This window comes from Gopherus evgoodei, chromosome 2 (genome assembly GCF_007399415.2).
Source record: "Gopherus evgoodei ecotype Sinaloan lineage chromosome 2, rGopEvg1_v1.p, whole genome shotgun sequence".
NCBI classification, from domain to species: domain Eukaryota; kingdom Metazoa; phylum Chordata; order Testudines; family Testudinidae; genus Gopherus; species Gopherus evgoodei.
The window spans coordinates 116837605-116854270 of record NC_044323.1 but is presented as its reverse complement, the minus strand read 5'-3'; the positions used below and the strand labels follow the sequence as shown (position 1 = coordinate 116854270).

Here is a 16666-nt window from a genome sequence, read left to right as displayed (position 1 = left end):
GTCCAGATGATGAAGACATCATCAATGTAGCACAAGTACATTGATGACATCTTCATGTCAATGGTCACACAACCACCATCCTATATCGGACACCTACTGACCACTATACTTACCTACATGCCTCCAGCTTCCATCCAGGACACACCACAGGATCCATTGTCTACAGCCAAGCTCTAAGATACAACCACATTTGCTGCAATGCCCCCAGGAGCAAGGAGGTACATCAACTCATCTAGATATTTACCTACTTTTACAACAGGCTACATAAAAAGCACTAGCGAAGTCAGTACAAATTTTCATTCGAACAATGACTTGTTTCTACTGCTCTATGTATGATATATTGAAATGTAAGTATAATATTTATATTCAAATTTATTTATTTTACAATAACATGGAAAAATGAGACTATAAGCAATTTTTCAGAATTAGTGTGCTATGACACTTTTTTTTGTATTTTGATGTATTAAGATAAGCAACTAGTTTTTAAGTGAGGTGAAACTAGGGGGTACACAATACAAATCAGACTCCTGAAAGGTTTACAGTCAGCTAGAAAAGTTGAGCACTACTACTTTAGCAGGCATTAGTTGGGCCTGCCATAGCACAAGGGGGGGGGGGGCTGGCCTCCCATGACTGCTGGAGGGCCACTCCAGCCCTACACTTCACTGCAGTTTGTGCTGCGCCACCATCAATCAGGATTTGCACTGGTGCAGCGTCTCCATGCTACAAAGAGCCCCAGTACGAGCAACGCCTGCGTTAGAGCGGCTGCAACTTGCTCCACACACGGGCTAGTGGCTTGGCCGCGCCCCGGAGGGGGCCCCCTCCCCCGTTCCAACTCCGCTCACGCTTCCGGCTCCCCCGCCGGGCGTTCTAATGCGTTACGGGGGGGGGGCGCGAGGCTCAATCTCGGCGCGAGCGGGCGGCGCCATGGAGCTAACGGCCCCTCCGCGGCCCTGGGCCTTCCTCGCGCTGGCGGCCGCGGCGCTGCTGCTGCCACTGGGGCCGGCGGGTGAGTAACGGGCCGGGGAGGCGGCTCCGCCCCCAGAGAGCAGGCAGCGAGGCGGGGCCTCTCCCGAGTGACGTGAGCGCCCGCCCCGCTGGGAGATCCTCGGGCCGCTTCCCCGGCTCCAGCCGGCGGCGCTGCCTAGCGGCCAATTCACAGCGGCGTCTCCGCAGGCGGGGAGGGTCCGGGCTGCGCCTGCGCTCCGCACGCCGATGGCTCAACCGGGCGCGCGCTTCCCTTGAGGAACGTCCCGCGCGCCAGCGGGGCCCGGGGTGCGCGCGGCTGCCTGTCACCTGCGTGTCAGTCACCCCCGGCGGTGCGGGGAGCAGGGGGCACCTGCGGACCGAGCCCGCTGGGCCCGGCGGCGCCAGCTCCTTCGCCTCGCCTCCCTCTGCAGCGCTTCTCTGGTACGGGAGCGCCGAGGAGCAGCTTCGTGATCGGTGCATTTTAAAATCGCCGAGTTGCATAAGGTCCCTTGGCTGCCGGCTGGAAAGGTCGGCGCAGTTTTCCCTCACACGACCCTCAGCTGCTCGTCAGACGGGCGGGTGACCGGCTCATGGCCGTTCCGGCTTCTGCCTCGCGCTCAAGCCGCTAGTTGGCCTCGCTTTTGTTGCGTTCCTCTTTTGTAACATGCTTAATCAGGGATGCCTGATCTGACCTCGGGGTGCAGGAGCACCCCCTGGCTTGAAGTGGTTATAACACCCCAAATACGTGGTTTCCGCCTTCAGCGACCCCACTATGAAGGTTGTTCCAGCGCCACTGCCCTTAACAGGCCCAAAAGTTTGGCCTTTTTCTCTCATTACTCTTCTCTTTGGCTCTCATCCATTTTTGATTAGTCTTCCCCTTCTGCAACTTTTCTTTCGCCAGACTGCTTTATTTGCTCAAGGACAAAAAACCAGTGGAGACCCACCTGTGGTGCTGCCAACTCAGTTTTATCAAGAATCACACACTGTGTTCTTAAAGGCTCAGCTTCGTAAGTTATTGTGTGAAGCTCTCAGTGTGCTTGCTTTCTTTGTTCTTTTTCAAGGTATATTTTTAGCCTTCCTGGTTCTTGAGAAAAGTGTGAAAATGTATTCAAAATGTACAATAGAGATTCAAAACCAGATGGCAAACAGGAAGGACCCAAAATGTGTATTTGGAATATCTCATGATTTTAAACCACTCGTGACTTTTCCACAACTGGGATTGGGAAGTAGGTCACTTATTTTGGGAAGCATTTGAGTTGGACACATATCTTCCTTTCTTTGTTGTTTTTTGTCAAATGTTTGAGTGATTCTGTAATCTATCAACACATCTTTTGACTCAAAATTCTCTTTGTCAGGAAAGCTATAATTTGCAACCCATTTTACTTGTCAGACAAAGAAATGTACATATATTGTGCTATGTAGCCCTTCTGCCAGGTGCTGCCTGTAGCAATCAAGACAGAGTTCAATATCTAGGGGTTTCTTTCCATTGGTACAACACAGAACTGGCTGGAGCCCCCACCCAGTAACCTGGGAAATTTACACAGCACCCCTGGGCACCTCTGAGAGGTAATATTTCCCCACTCGTAAGCACAGACTAATTGTAGAAAAGAAACTTTTAATAAAAGGAGGGAAGTAACTTGGCGTTAATTTAGGAAAACATTGCAAAGAGGGTTCATAAACATAAACCATGAGTAAAAGACCCACCCGCAAGTACAGTAACTCATCACTCAATGCTGCCCTGGTTAACATTGTTTCGTTGTTAACATTGCTGAGCAATTCAAGAACATGCTCATTCAAAGTTGTGCAATGCTCCCTTACAATGTTGTTTGGCAGCTGCTTGCTTTGTCCACTGTTGCAGGAAGAGCAGCTCGTTGGAGCTAGCTGGTGGTGGCTTGGAACCAGGGTGGGCTAGCAGCCCCCCTATCAGCTTCCCTAAATTCCATATGCGGCAGCCGCCCAGGTGGCTATCAAGTGCCAGGCATTTCAGGTGTCCCTCCCCCCACTGCCGTGTGTGCTCCTGCCCTCTGCCTTAGAGCTGCTCCCAGGAGCCTCCTGCCTGCTGTGCAGGGGGGGTGGGGAAAAAGAGGTGCTGATGTCAGGGTGTCCCCCTTCCCCCCGCTCCTGTACCCCATCTCCACAGGGTGGGGGTGGGACACATGAAAGAGCTCAGGATGGAGGGAGCTTGCTGGCAGCAGCTGCTGTCTCAACTTGCTAATATACTTAAAAATGCAGTGTACTTAGAGTAAGTCAGTGTACTTAAAGGGGCAATGCGTGTCTCTCTCACTCACACGCACACAGTGCGTTTCTCTGTCTCTCACAGACATAGTGTCATTCATTCTCTCTCATACATACTCTCTTTCACATACATGCACCTCCCCAGCACTTTGGAAAGTGGAGGGAGTGGTGAGTCCAGTGGGATAGTGTGGGTTCATCCTCACGTTCAGTTTCCGCAGGGAATGTTTGCAGCCAATGCCATGCGTCTATTGTGTCTCCTCCCTCCATTTGTGCTGCTTTGTGGAGTGTGAGGCTACATTAACAGCAATGTGTTAACCCTTGAGGGCTCAGCCGAGTGTTAGTTCATCATTTAGCAGCAAGGCATCCCCTGGGCTATATCCCACCGTCTTCCACCCTTTGACTCCCTTACCTCAACCAACCTTCACAATCATCATTGCTGTGTACAGTATTAAATTGTTTGTTTAAAACTTATTCTGTGAATACTCTCTCTCTCTAGTCTAACGTAGATGATTGCCTTATCAAAGGACACTCGAACACAAGAGACAGAAACAATTACATGATAGACCATCAACCTCTTCCAAAGACTGAGGTTGCAAATAAACTTTCAGAAGTCCACACTGATATTCACACAACAACTAGAATTCATCAGGGCACATCAGGACTCAACTCAAGCCAGAGCCCTAGCCATCAAATATCTCATAGACATCAGATACATCTGTCCACGAATTGATGCACGGACGTGCCTACAATTTGTTATTGAAATGTTGGGTTTGCCTAGCTGAGAGCCAATAACAGCCTGACAGGGATAAGGAGAGATGCTTTATTTTGCAGAAAAAAGAAGAGCCTTGCACCTTAGTGCAAAGACTTTGCCTTACACAAATTTTACAAACTTTTTATACATATTTAGACAAAGACCCTTCCCGTGTTAACACTTGATTGGTGATTGTTAGACTTTGTACTTTTGTTATTTGGTTAGTGAAAACCGGTTTGGAGCTAGCTTTTTTTGCTTTAAGGCAGAAGAGAGAAGACAGTTTAAAAGTTTAGGGTACTGTGTACATGAGGCTTTTGCTTTTTCCTAATGGCTAAACCGTTAGTTGTAAGGGGGGTTACCAGTAACTTTTACAGTCCCCCTTTCAGGCCTGACAAGCCCAAATTGTCAGGCCCGCTATGCAATTTGCGATTAAGCTGGAGGGATAGATACTGGTTTTTTGTATGGGCAGCAGAGTTTTTAGTTACAGTATTACAGACACACTTTGCACATTGCATTATTACTTAAACAATACATAGGAAGAAAAGAAGGAAAATAATTTACTTTACAATTGTTTGGAAAACCCCTGTAAACCAGGGCCCAAGGTTTGGGAGGAGGTTTTTAAAACTAAAGGTGTGATCAAGAGATACAGCATGGAAAACAACAGCAGCATTTTTAATAGCTTGTACATTTTTTTTAATTAAGCCAGAGCGATTAACATAAAAACAGCATTTTTTTTTTGATGCGAGCACAAGCTCCTCCTGTTTTAGCATTTATGGCATTTAACACACGTTTATTTTGTAAAGCTACTTTTGCTACTTTATGAATTTTTTGTTGCAGTTTTTGGAAAGCGTTTATTCATGCCTTAGCTGTTATTTTAAGCTTTGCAGAAATATTTACAACTGCTTTTTTGAGCTTAGCTACCCCCAACCCAGGAATGAGTGCACGAACAAAGGAATGGAATTCTGCTTGTTTGACAACTAAGGGATTTTTGGCACACTTGGTTTTAGTTTTTATGGAGGAGGTAAAAAGCTTGTGAGAATAGCTTTTTAGATTGAGGATTTGACTGGAATTTAACATGTTGTTGATTTGAACATTAGGCAACACCGGGCCACACCACACCGACCCTGCCAACTGGGAGGGAGAGCTTTGTAGGTGCTATGGCCACAGATAAAATACAAGCGGGGGCTTTTAAATAGAGGGTAAGGGTATTACTCGTGACTTGGTGGTGCCGGGCTACTGACACTTTTACTGCTTGGGGGTATTTATTATGTGGTTTTGGCACCTTTAATGGGAGATATTTAAACGTTTTAGGGCATGGGTGGCATTTAGGATGCCCCCACAATACACAACAGCAAACAAATTAGCTGTAAAACTTGCAAGCGATTTTATGGGCTGTGGGCATTTGGACATTTTTTTAAGGGATGGATGAGGCAACAAACACCAGAGTAAATATTTATATAAAACGTATATGTGTTATTTATGGGGCCCAGCGGGAGGAACGAGGGGAACCATTTTCCGTGATAAAGAATGCCTGTTGATTTTACAGTAAAGACCCTGTTTAGGAGGCAAGGGGGGTTTTGAGTGCTTTTAGAAGCATTTAAAGGGGAAAAGGTTTTGGTTTTGACATCAAACCGAAGGGTTTGGTCACAGGCCTTAAGGGGAAGGTAGCCTACTTTTTTTTAAATTTTTTAAGCAAAGGGGCAGGTGATATTCAATTTCAAGAATATTAAAAAGAGAGACCCCCTTAGCTGCCCAGTAATAATGCTAAACTTTGACACCTTTTTGTATTTATTATACTGATATTTTTTTACCCATGCCCATTTAGTTTTTTGCACTACCTGTAAAGAGAGTAGTTTGGAGAGATTTGCAGGAATAGCCCACAACCCTATTTTTTTTTTTTGGAACTGGTTTGGTGGCACAGCCAGCATTTAGACAAGTGTTCTAATATGGCCAATTGCTGTAAGGACTTAACCGCTGGGCAAACTGAAAGCTAGTAACCATTGTACCACTACCCAGAAATTTATAGTTTATAAAGTTTTAGGACTTATTTTGTTGGAACAGGAGTTTTAGTTTTTTAAGAGGCTTGGCCTTCCAGGTTTGCTTTAGGCTCTTCCAGCTTGCGGTGGGAAGAGCTGGCCCGGCTTTTTTGAGGTTTGGAGTTGTTGGCTTTTGGCCCCGGCCTAGGGGCTAGCTTAACTTGGGTATGATGAATTTAAGTGTTTTGCTCTTTCACACGAATTGCAGTGTGGGAAGTAAGAAGGACGTGGAAGGGGCCCGCCCACCAGGGTTGGAGAGGCTTGTGTTTTTACTTTTTTACATAGACCCAGTTTTCTGGAGTGATTTGATGGGCAGGGACGTCAGCAGGTAGGGACTGAAATTGAGCTGCATACCTGTGGAGAGAGGTAAGAGTAGTTTGGAGGGAAACAACATATCTGGTTAGTTTCTTGTTACCCCAAGTGACTAAATTAGTTACAGGTCCTGGATTAGCAAATTCGGTGTATGGCCTGCCAAATAAAAGTTTAAAGGGTGAGCGATGGAGCCGGCTTCTGGGGGCAGTTTGAACTGCCAGAAGGGCCAGAGGCAGGACCTAAAGCCATTTTAACCCAGTTTGAGCGCACAGTTTACAGAGTTTAAGTTTTAGAGTTTGATTTATTTTTATTACTTGTTTTGAAGATGGTGGTTTTTAAGGGGTGCGTAAGAGCCAGGTAATACCCAGGGCCTTTGCAAGGGTTTGAATAACCTGGGCAGTCAAATGAGTTTTTTGGTTGGAGTTAATAGACCTAGGAGGGCCAAACCTAGGAATGACATGGTTTAATAGGGTTCTTTTCACCTTTAAGGCGGTTGCTTGTTTAGTTGGGAATGCCTTAATTTAACCAGTTAGTTGGCACACGATTACAAGAAGTTATTTGTAGCCTTGACACTTAGGCATTTTTGAATAGTTAATTTGGAGTTGTTTAAAGGGCGTGTATGCCCATAACCTGGCTTTGGGAGGGCCTTTAGGTTTTTTCCGTGGATTGAATTTTGCACAGATGTTGCAGGTAGCAAGGACCCATTTAGCTTTCTGGAATACTTTAGGGGCATACCAAAGTTTATTTACGGTAGCTGCCATAGCTTTTGCCCCACCATGTGTTTTTTGGTGTGGTTTAAGTAAGACAGGCCGCAGAGCAGCTTGAGGCAACGCCGTTCTTTCATCTGGTAGTTGTTACTTTCCCCTTGGCGTTTTGGTGGCCCCCATACTTTTCCAATGCTTAACTTCTAATGGCTTAGGGGTAAAAGGGACCAGGACTTGAGTTGGTGGGAGAGAGGATGTGAGCGCCATTTGGTGAGCAACATAAGGCTGTAGGGAAGCCGCTTTTGAAGCTGAATCGGCCAGTCGGTTGCCACAGACGGTGGGATTATTTTTTTTTTGATGGGTTTGGACATGGACGATAGCAATCTTAGATAGCAAATGAATGGCTTTTAATAATTTTAGGATTAAGGGCCCATGTGCTACCTTAGTGCCACTGGAGGTGATAAACCCCCGTTTTGCCCACAGTTGGCCTGTGGCATGGCAAACCACAAAGGCATATTTTGAGTTAGTGAATATGTTTACCGACCGACCTGCTGCCAACTTATATGTTTGGGTGAGGGCTATTAATTTTGCCGCCTGGTCTGAGGTGGAGGGTCCCAGGGGAGCAGACTGCAATACCTTAAACAGAGTAGTTACTGCGAATTTAGATACTTGCTGGCCCTCCTCGACCTGTGCAGAGCCATTTGTGTACAGCTTTAGTTTAGCATTTGGAATGGGCACATCTGAAAGATTTGATTGAGGTTTTTTTAGATGTTGTACTACTTGAAGGCAATTATGTGAGGGCTTATGCTTGTTGTCCAGGAAAGGCAACAGGGTAGCAGGGTTTAAGGTATGGCACTGTTTAATTTTTAAGTTGGTTTTAGATAACAAAGAAACTTTTAAGTGAGTTAGTTTTTGACTAGTTAAATGCTGGGTGCCCTTTTGCACTAACAGTTGCTGGGCTGCATGTGGGATTTGTAGGGTTATTGGATGGCCCAAGGTAATTTTTTTTGCTTGGGGTACCAGGAGACCAGCTGCAACCACTGCTTGGAGGCAGCCAGGAAAGCTTTGTGCTACAGCATCCAATTTTTGGGAGTAATAAGCCACAGGCCATTTTTTAGGCCCAAAGGTTTGTGTAAGGACACCGGAGGCCACCCCTAGCCGCTTATGTACATAAAGAACAAAAGGCTTTTGATAATTGTGGAGTCCAAGGGCTGGGGGTGAGGCCAACGCTGTTTTAATTTTTTGGAAGGCTTTTACAGCCCCAGAGTTTTAATGGAGGGGCTTTTTGACATTATGAGTGATCAGTTTAAAGAGGGGTTTTGCCATTTCCCCAAAGCCTGGAATCCAGGAACAGCAAAATCCTGCAAGGCCTAGAAATCCCCACATTTTATGCTTTCTTTTTGGTTGGGGAATATTAAGGATTGATTGGATACCGATACTGGATAATGTCCGATGCCCCGGGGTGAGCACATGACTAAGATCTGTTACCTTGTTCTTAACAAACTGAAGCTTAGAAGGAGATACTTTATGTTCCTTTTTTGCCAGGCAGTTTATCAGGCAAATAATGTTTGTTTTATATGTTACCTGATCCAGGGAACAAACCAGGACGTCATTTACGTACAAGAGATACATAGACCCACCCGGTAGGTTAATATTAGCTAAATTACGTGCCAGGATGGAGGAGAAAATAGTTGGAGACTTACCATATTCCTAGGGTAGCCGAGTCCAGGTTAGTTGTTTTGCTTTTTCGGTTTTTGGGTTTGTTTATGTAAATGCAGAGATATTTTAGCTGTCTTGATTTAGGGGAATATTGAAAAAGGCATTACACAAGTCTATTACCGAATAGCAAGCAGTACCTGCTGGAATGGCAGTAGGATAGTGTGAGGATTAGGCACCACATTGTGTCTAGCCTGGACGACTTTATTTACTGCACGCAAGTCCTGGACAAATTGATAAACCGGTTTTCCCTTTGGATTCAGGTTAGGTTTTTTAACAGGCAGAATGGGGGTGTTGAAAGGGGACTTAGTGTGAACCAACACTCCCAACTGCAGGAATGTGTTGATAAGATTTCGAAGGCCCAGCAGAGCTTTCTGGGGGATAGGATACTGACGAATTCAAGGAATGTTAATGTTTGGCTTTAGGGTTATTTGTACGGGCTCTGTCCGGAGAGTGCCCAAGTTTGCCTTTGAAGTGCCCCACAGGGAGGCTTGTACCTTTCGTCTGAGTTGCTTAGGCAGGTTTATTAGGCTTGCAGGCAGAACTGGGTTCTTGGCAGCCAGGGTTAACGCGGCACATAGCTGAGGGAGTTGATTTTAAGGCAAGCAGAGAATGATTTTTGTTATTTGAAAAGAAAATCTGAGCACGTAATTTACACAGCAGGTCTTTGCCCAAGAGGTTAACTGGGGAATTCGGAGCTAGCAAAAAGGCATGGGAGGCTGAGACACCAGAGATTTTTACAGCAGCCTCCTACAATACAGGACAGGCAAATGGCTTTTTGCCTATACCCATTACCGGAATGCTTTTATTTGTGAGATTTTCTTTTCTTGGCTTGGCAGTAACAGTAGAGAGGGCAGCCCCTGAGTCCAAAAGACAAGAATAAGCGGTTCCTCCCAAAGTTAAACGGACGTAGGGATCTGTGGAGGAACAAACATAAGTGGTAAAATTATTTGAATAGGTAACAAGTGGACCCCTGGGTCGCTGTTATTCCTCACTATTGACAGCATTTGTTCTTTTCACAGCCATCTGGTGTTGAGGTCGGGGCTGTTGTTCGGTACGTTGGTTTGAGCACTCTCTTTTCCAGTGATCAAGTTTTTTACAATAATTACATATGTTATTAGCATGACTTGGGGCCCCCCCGTGATCCATTTTTGGGGGCCACTTGGGGGGTTTCCGCCTCCCTCCTTGTTTTTTACTCCCAGCGTTTACAAGGGCTGCTAACGTCCTCACTCGTTTGGTTTCTTGAACTTTATTTCTTGTGTAGTACACATGGGTGGCCATGCTTACCAGTTCCTCCAGGGATTTTACTTTAGCGCCCTCGAACTGCTGCAACCGCTTCTTGATATCCGGGGCTGACTGAGAGATAAAAACAAGCCTGACCGTGGACTGTGTGTTCGCAGCCTTGGGATTTATGTTAGTATAAGTACAGAATGCTTTACAAAGTCTTTCATAAAAGTTAGAGGGGTGTTCTTTTCCTTGTACAGTATTATGGACCTTAGACCAGTTTGGAGTTTTTTCTTCTGCTTGTTTTATACCGGCCAAAATATAATTTAGAAATTTTTTTAACTCTGCCTGCTGGGCTGGATCATTCGGGTTTCATTGAGCAGGGTTGGTGAGGGTTATAAAGCTGCGGCCATTGTTGGCAGCCTCTGCCGCCTCCCGGGCCCCCCTTAGGACCCGCTTTTTCTCCTCTGTACATAATAGACAGTCTAAAAGTTGGCCCACATTTTGCCAATCAGGATTATGAGACAGGAAAATGGCACGGAATTGCCTATGAACGACGTCCGGGTCGTCTCTGAGGCGAGGCGTAGTGGTTTGCCAGTTCATAAGGTCTGCAGTTGTAAATGGGACCTGGACATAACGGTCTACAACATTCCCATCCATTGTGGGAACTGGGATGGTTGGAGGGGTGCCTGGATATTAACTGTTTTTCCCCATAGAGTGCTCCCTTTCTCGTATGGGATGGGCTAAAGACGGGAATAGTTAGAGAAGTAATATACCCACTGCTGTTTGCTTTACTAGTTGGTTTACTGACTTGAATTGAGGCTTTCTTAGTTTTCAGTGGCAGGACCTGTTCTGATACTACTGCTGCCTCCAGGTCTGCCTCAGGTGGTTGTGCTATCACCGGGGGTGGCTGCGGTTTAGGACAATACATGGGGGGAGTGTCCTTCCAACAATCGGCCTTGTGAGGGCAGAGGCTTTCGGGAATAGAGGGGCCTGGATTTGTACCTTCTTTAAGCAACGATGAGCTTCATCGTCCCACAAAAACCAATAGTCCATTTGCCCTGGCACTTGATTCTCCGATATCAGGTGCAAAGGGGTTAAATGAGTCGGAATACCAAAGGAGCCAAACTCGGGCCATGCAGTCCCCAGGGCTGGCCAATCCTGAGTGCAGAGTTGTAAAAACCGCTTTCTTGACATCCCTTTCTGAACACCAGGCAGGGGCAATTTACTTAGCATATAATCCAAAGGGCTATTCTTAGAGGGTTTTCCCTGAGACCCCCCATTTGTCTTTTGACACTCAAACAGAGAATTAAACAGAGAGCAGAGGGAATTATGGTCTAAACCAGGATTTTCCACTTCTATTACACTGACTGCTACAGGGGACGGGACAGAAGGATCTCAATTTGACCTCAGAGCTTCATCGCATGCGATGGCTTCCACCCTGAGGAATTACGAACGAGAGGTTCAGTTCCGCCCACACACCTAACGCCCAAATGTATACAGCAGAAAAACAATAACCAGTTGTCGGAGAAAAACTCAGTTCTCACTTTTGGTTGGGTGCAGCAAAATCAAATACTTTATTATTTCTCCAGCAATTGCAACAGAGGGAGGGAGTGCCCTAGGACACAGGGTTGCCCCAGTCCTGGGCAGGTCTCTCCACAGGTAAACAATTACAGCAAGCATTTATACCTTTGTTACAGACAATAACAAGCAACAACTGCATTTTGTTTATACATAGGCCATCCTGCTATCTTATTTTTCTCACTTCTGGAAGGCTCCAGTCTACATATTTGGTTATTAGTGCAAGGTCGTGATAACTTCTCACACGGTTCTTTTCCATTCGCCTCACACTATCCTCGCTTCTACAAGTCTCACGTCATTAGGGTTACAGCTGGCCTAACTCTTGCTAACAAACTGACATGCATTAAGATACCCTATAAATCCTTGTCAATTCTTTCCCTTCTTCCACATGGTTAACCAAAACAGAACAGAACCAGAACCAGATAGCATATCTTTATCCTATTAGGGCTCACCTTATCGGAGCACAAACCCCAGGGGCCGCGGTGAAGTGAGGAACTTCTCACACGGTTCTTTTCCACTCGCCTCACACTATCCTCGCTTCTACAAGTCTCACGTCATTAGGGTTACAGCTGGCCTAACTCTTGCTAACAAACTGACATGCATTAAGATACCCTACAAATCCTTGTCAATTCTTTCCCTTCTTCCACATGGTTAACCAAAACAGAACAGAACCAGAACCAGATAGCGTATCTTTATCCTATTAGGGCTCACCTTATTGGAGCACAAACCCCAGGGGCTGCGGTGAAGTGAGGAAGAGGGGCTAAACACCCCGGTGGTGCCGCTCCTAGTTCGCCACAGCCATCCTGAGTTCGATGTCCGAGCTAGGAGAGTCCCATCTGGGTTTCCAGAAACTGTTACCGAAATGTCGGGTCTGCCTAGCTGAGAGCCAATAACAGCCTGACAGGGATAAGGAAAGATGCTTTATTCTGCAAAGAAAAGGAGAGCCTTTTTTTGCACCTTGGTACAAAGACTCTGCCTCACACAAATTTCACAAACTTTTTATACACATTCAGACAAAGATCCTTGCCATGTTAATACTTGATTGGTGGTTGTCAGACTCCGTACTTCTGTTATTTGGTCAGTGAAAACTGGTTTGGAGCTAGCTTCTCCTGCTTTAAGGCAGAAGAGCGAAGACAGTTCAAAAGTCCAGGGTACTGTGTACATGAGGCTTCTGCTTCCCCCTAATGGCTAAACCGTTAGTTGTTAGGGGTGTTACCAGTAACTTTCACAAATTCCTAGGACACATGGCCACCACCATGTTCGTGGTAAAACACGTCAGATTACATATGCGGTGTCTTCAGGGCTGGCTGCGTTCAGTATACAAACCCACCAGACACAGCCCCAACATGGTGGTAACACCACTGACCAAGGTTTTAACATCCCTACAATGGTGGACAAGACCAGAGAACATCTTCATAGGGGTTCCCTTTCACCACAGACCTCCTTCAGTCATGATCACAACAGATGCCTCCCTACTGGGCTGGGGGGCACACTTGGACCACCACACGACAAAAAGCAGGTGGTCGCCATTGGAAGCACACCTTCACATAAACCTGCTAGAACTCAGAGCAGTAAGATACACCTGTCTTCACTTCCTACCACTTATAAGAAATGAATCAATTTGAGTGATGACAGACAATGTATCTCCTACATCAACAGACAAGGGAGGGCACGATCCCACTCCCTATGCACCGAAGCCATGAGACTATGGAACTGGTGTATCCAGCACCACATCGACATCTCAGCCTTTTACCTACCAGGATGCCAAAACACCACTGCTGACACATTAAGTAGATGGCTCTCACAAGAGCAAGAATGAGAACTGAACCCTACTGTCTTACAACAGATATTCTATCAGTGGGGGTTTCCATCTATCGATTTATGTGCCACAGCATAGAACCACAAATGCCTGCTATTTTGTTCCAGGGTGGGACTTGGTCCCCTATCCGTGGAGGAATGCTTTCCTAATCAGGTGGGACAAAACTCCAGGTTGGATGCCACATTAGACCTTACTGTCTTTTCCACTGCTGTTATGCACTTAACTCCAAAGTCTCCCCACAACTATAGTGGGTACTGCTCTACATTCACCTGAAGTGGAGCACCACAGGGACAGCACTCTAAGAAGAAGAGAGGGTTACTCACCTTGTGCAGTAACTGAGGTTCTTCGAGATGTGTCCCTCCATGGGTGCTCCACTACTCACCCTCCTCCCTTCTACTTTGGAGTTCGACATGTGGACTCGGTGGTAGAGAAGGAACTGAGGAACTGGCTGTGCGTGCGCTGAAGAGACTCCAATGGCGCCACGAGACATTTGCTGCGCATGCGTGACCTGACCAGGCAATGCTACTGAAAATCCCAGATCCGCGGCACCTGGATACACCGTCACCTGAAGTGGTGCACCCACCAGGACCCATAGATCTAGGTGCTGTACCACTGCAATTCAGTTACAACTCCATTTAAGAGGGTTGAGTGGGCAATGATACTCAGAGAAATGGCACATGCTATAAATGTTGGAACAACATGAAACTGAACATTTACAAATCTAGAGATAGGTGGCTTTTAAGATTTGGATGTTACTGATTTCAGGCTAGTAAAAATATAAAATATAGGGCCCGATTCTCCACTCTGTTATACTATTTTTACATTGATGTAAGTTAAACTGGCACCAAAACGAAAACAAAAATAAAACAAAACAAACAAACAAACAAAAAAGCAATGGTATTGGAGAATTAGGGCTTCTTCATTGTTCTGAGCTTTCTCTCTCTCTCTCTCTCTCTCTCTCTCTTTTTGATTGCATTCCGGCTTACTGAGGCTAACCAAGAATGACTTACTTTTGGGTGTATCATGAGGAAGGGGTGGAGATAAATATCATGACTGCATTTATCATTAGATTGAACCTAGAGTCCTTGTTGGTATGTACGAGAGAGCTTAATTGTAATAAATTCTTAGACTTAGGGGCTGTGTCAGGGTTCCTTCTGTACTCTGAATGCTGGGGTACAGATGTGGGGTCCCGCATGAAAGACCCCCTAAGTTTATATTCCACCAGCTTAGGTTAAAAACTTCCTCAAGACACAAATTCCTTGCCCTGGGATGGAATCACTGCCACCACCGAGTTAGACAAAGATTCAGGAAAAGGATGACTTGGAGTTCCTGTTCCCCCAAAATATCCCCTAAAGCCCCTTCACCTCCTTTCCTGGGGTGGCTTGAGAATAATATAGAAACCAAATAAGTAACCAAGGTAAGCACAAAGCAGACCCTTGGGTTTTTAGGACACCAATAAAACCCAATCAGAGTCTTAAAAAACAAAACTTTATTATAAAGAAAAAAGTAAAAGAAACGCCTCTGTAAAATCAGGATGGAAAGTAATTTTACAGGGTAATAAGATTTAAAACAGAGAGGATTCTCCTGTAGGCAAAACTTTAAAGTTATAAAAAAACAGAAATAAACCTCCCTCTTAGCATAGGGGAAATTTACAAGCTAAAACAAAAGATAATCTAACGCATTTCCTTGCTATTACTTACTATTTCTGTAATATTAGATGTATCATTTCAACAGGAACTGGATTACTTGCTTGGTCTCTCTCTTTGTTTCAGAGAGAACAACACACACATACACACACACACAGAGCACAAAGCAGAAACCTCCCCCCACAGATTTGAAAGTATCTTCTCCCCTTATTGGTCCTTTTGGTCAGGTGCCAACCAGGCTATTTGAGCTTCTTAACCCTTTACAGCAGTGTTTCCCAAATTGGGACGCCACTTGTGTAGGGAAAGCCCCTGGCGGGCCGGGCTGGTTTGTTTACCTGCCACGTCCGCAGGTCTGGCTGATCGCGGCTCCCACTGACCGTGGTTTGCTGCTCCAGGCCAATGGGCGCTGCTGGAAGTGGCGGCCAGTACATCCCTCGGCCCGCGCCTCTTCCAGCAGTTCCCATTGGCCTGAAGCAACAAACCGTGGCCAGTGGGAGCCGCGATCGGCTGGACCTGCGGATGCAGCAAGCAGACAAACCGGCCTGGCCCGCCAGGGGCTTTCCCTATGCAAACGGCGTCCCAAGTTTGGGAAACGGTGCTTTACAGGTAAAGGAGGGATTTTATGCTATCCTTAGATGTATGTTCATGACAGGCTGTGAATCACTAAGGAACTTTTATCCCTCTGTGTTACTGTGATCTGTCTCTAATACATAACTTCCCAGGATTCTTTAATTATTCTGTCTTTTCTCTTATAGCATTTTCTTATTAACCTCCCTCCTTTTATGTGTAGTGTTTGCACTATTTTACATACAACACAGAACCCCAGACTGCCCCTATGCTGATGATTAAATGACTATATTTGTTGGAGTTTGTACAACACTTAGAAGATTAAAACTATATATTTTTAATATATAACTAGTTATGTCTAGCAATATGTGGATTATTTCCTCTTCATATAAGTTCTCACTGATATATACAACATTTTTATAACTAGAATTGCCAGGATGTTTGAAAGTACAAGTTTTTTCAGTTCCTTATTAACTTAATTTAACATCTAAAGTATTAAGATATCATTTTAACTGTGAATGCACATTGTTCTCTATTGTAAGGAACTGGAACATCTGGTTGCATGGGAAATTGCTCAGTCAGGAATCAATTCTTGTAACCAAAAAGCTATTTTAAAACTACATTTAAATTAGGTCATGTATTTATCTTGTTCAGTATTGTGGATGTTAGTGTGTGTAACTGTATTAGGCTATTGCATTATTAAGTCATCAGTCTCTTATTTAATTCAAAAGGATCCAACATAACTTCAAAGATTCCTCATGCACAAACTGGATGGTAGTGTATTTGATTAACATGCTGCTGTTCCTAGAATTGAACTTTTAAGTGCTGAAATATTGACTTGATGAAATCAAGAGGAGCTGAAACGTTAGAATTTATTTGTTATCTTAAGTAACTGTATACATTTAATTGCTTTAAGTATTGTAGCTGATTTACACAGCTGATTACCTGGATATTTTTTAGTCAGCCTAGGTGATCTGCTCCTTTCTTCCAAAGTTGTAACGTGTACTTATATGGAATTGTATTTTCCAGACCACTCCTCGGAAAAGTGACATAAAAATTTACTTTATAACTATATTTTAGAAGGATATTAATTCTAGATTTATCATTCT

General features: G+C 45.0%; 1 protein-coding gene across 1 annotated transcript in view; it reads left to right on the top strand.

Annotated features, from left to right (window-relative positions):
- The first annotated feature begins 1269 nt into the window (after positions 1-1269).
- LOC115646086 (zona pellucida-binding protein 2-like) overlaps positions 1270-16666 on the top strand; it is a 62675-nt gene continuing 47278 nt past the window's right edge. The window contains exons 1-2 of the mRNA XM_030551568.1: positions 1270-1407; positions 1868-2027. The gene's annotated coding sequence lies outside the window, so the exon portion shown is untranslated. The remainder of the gene's footprint in view (positions 1408-1867; positions 2028-16666) is intronic.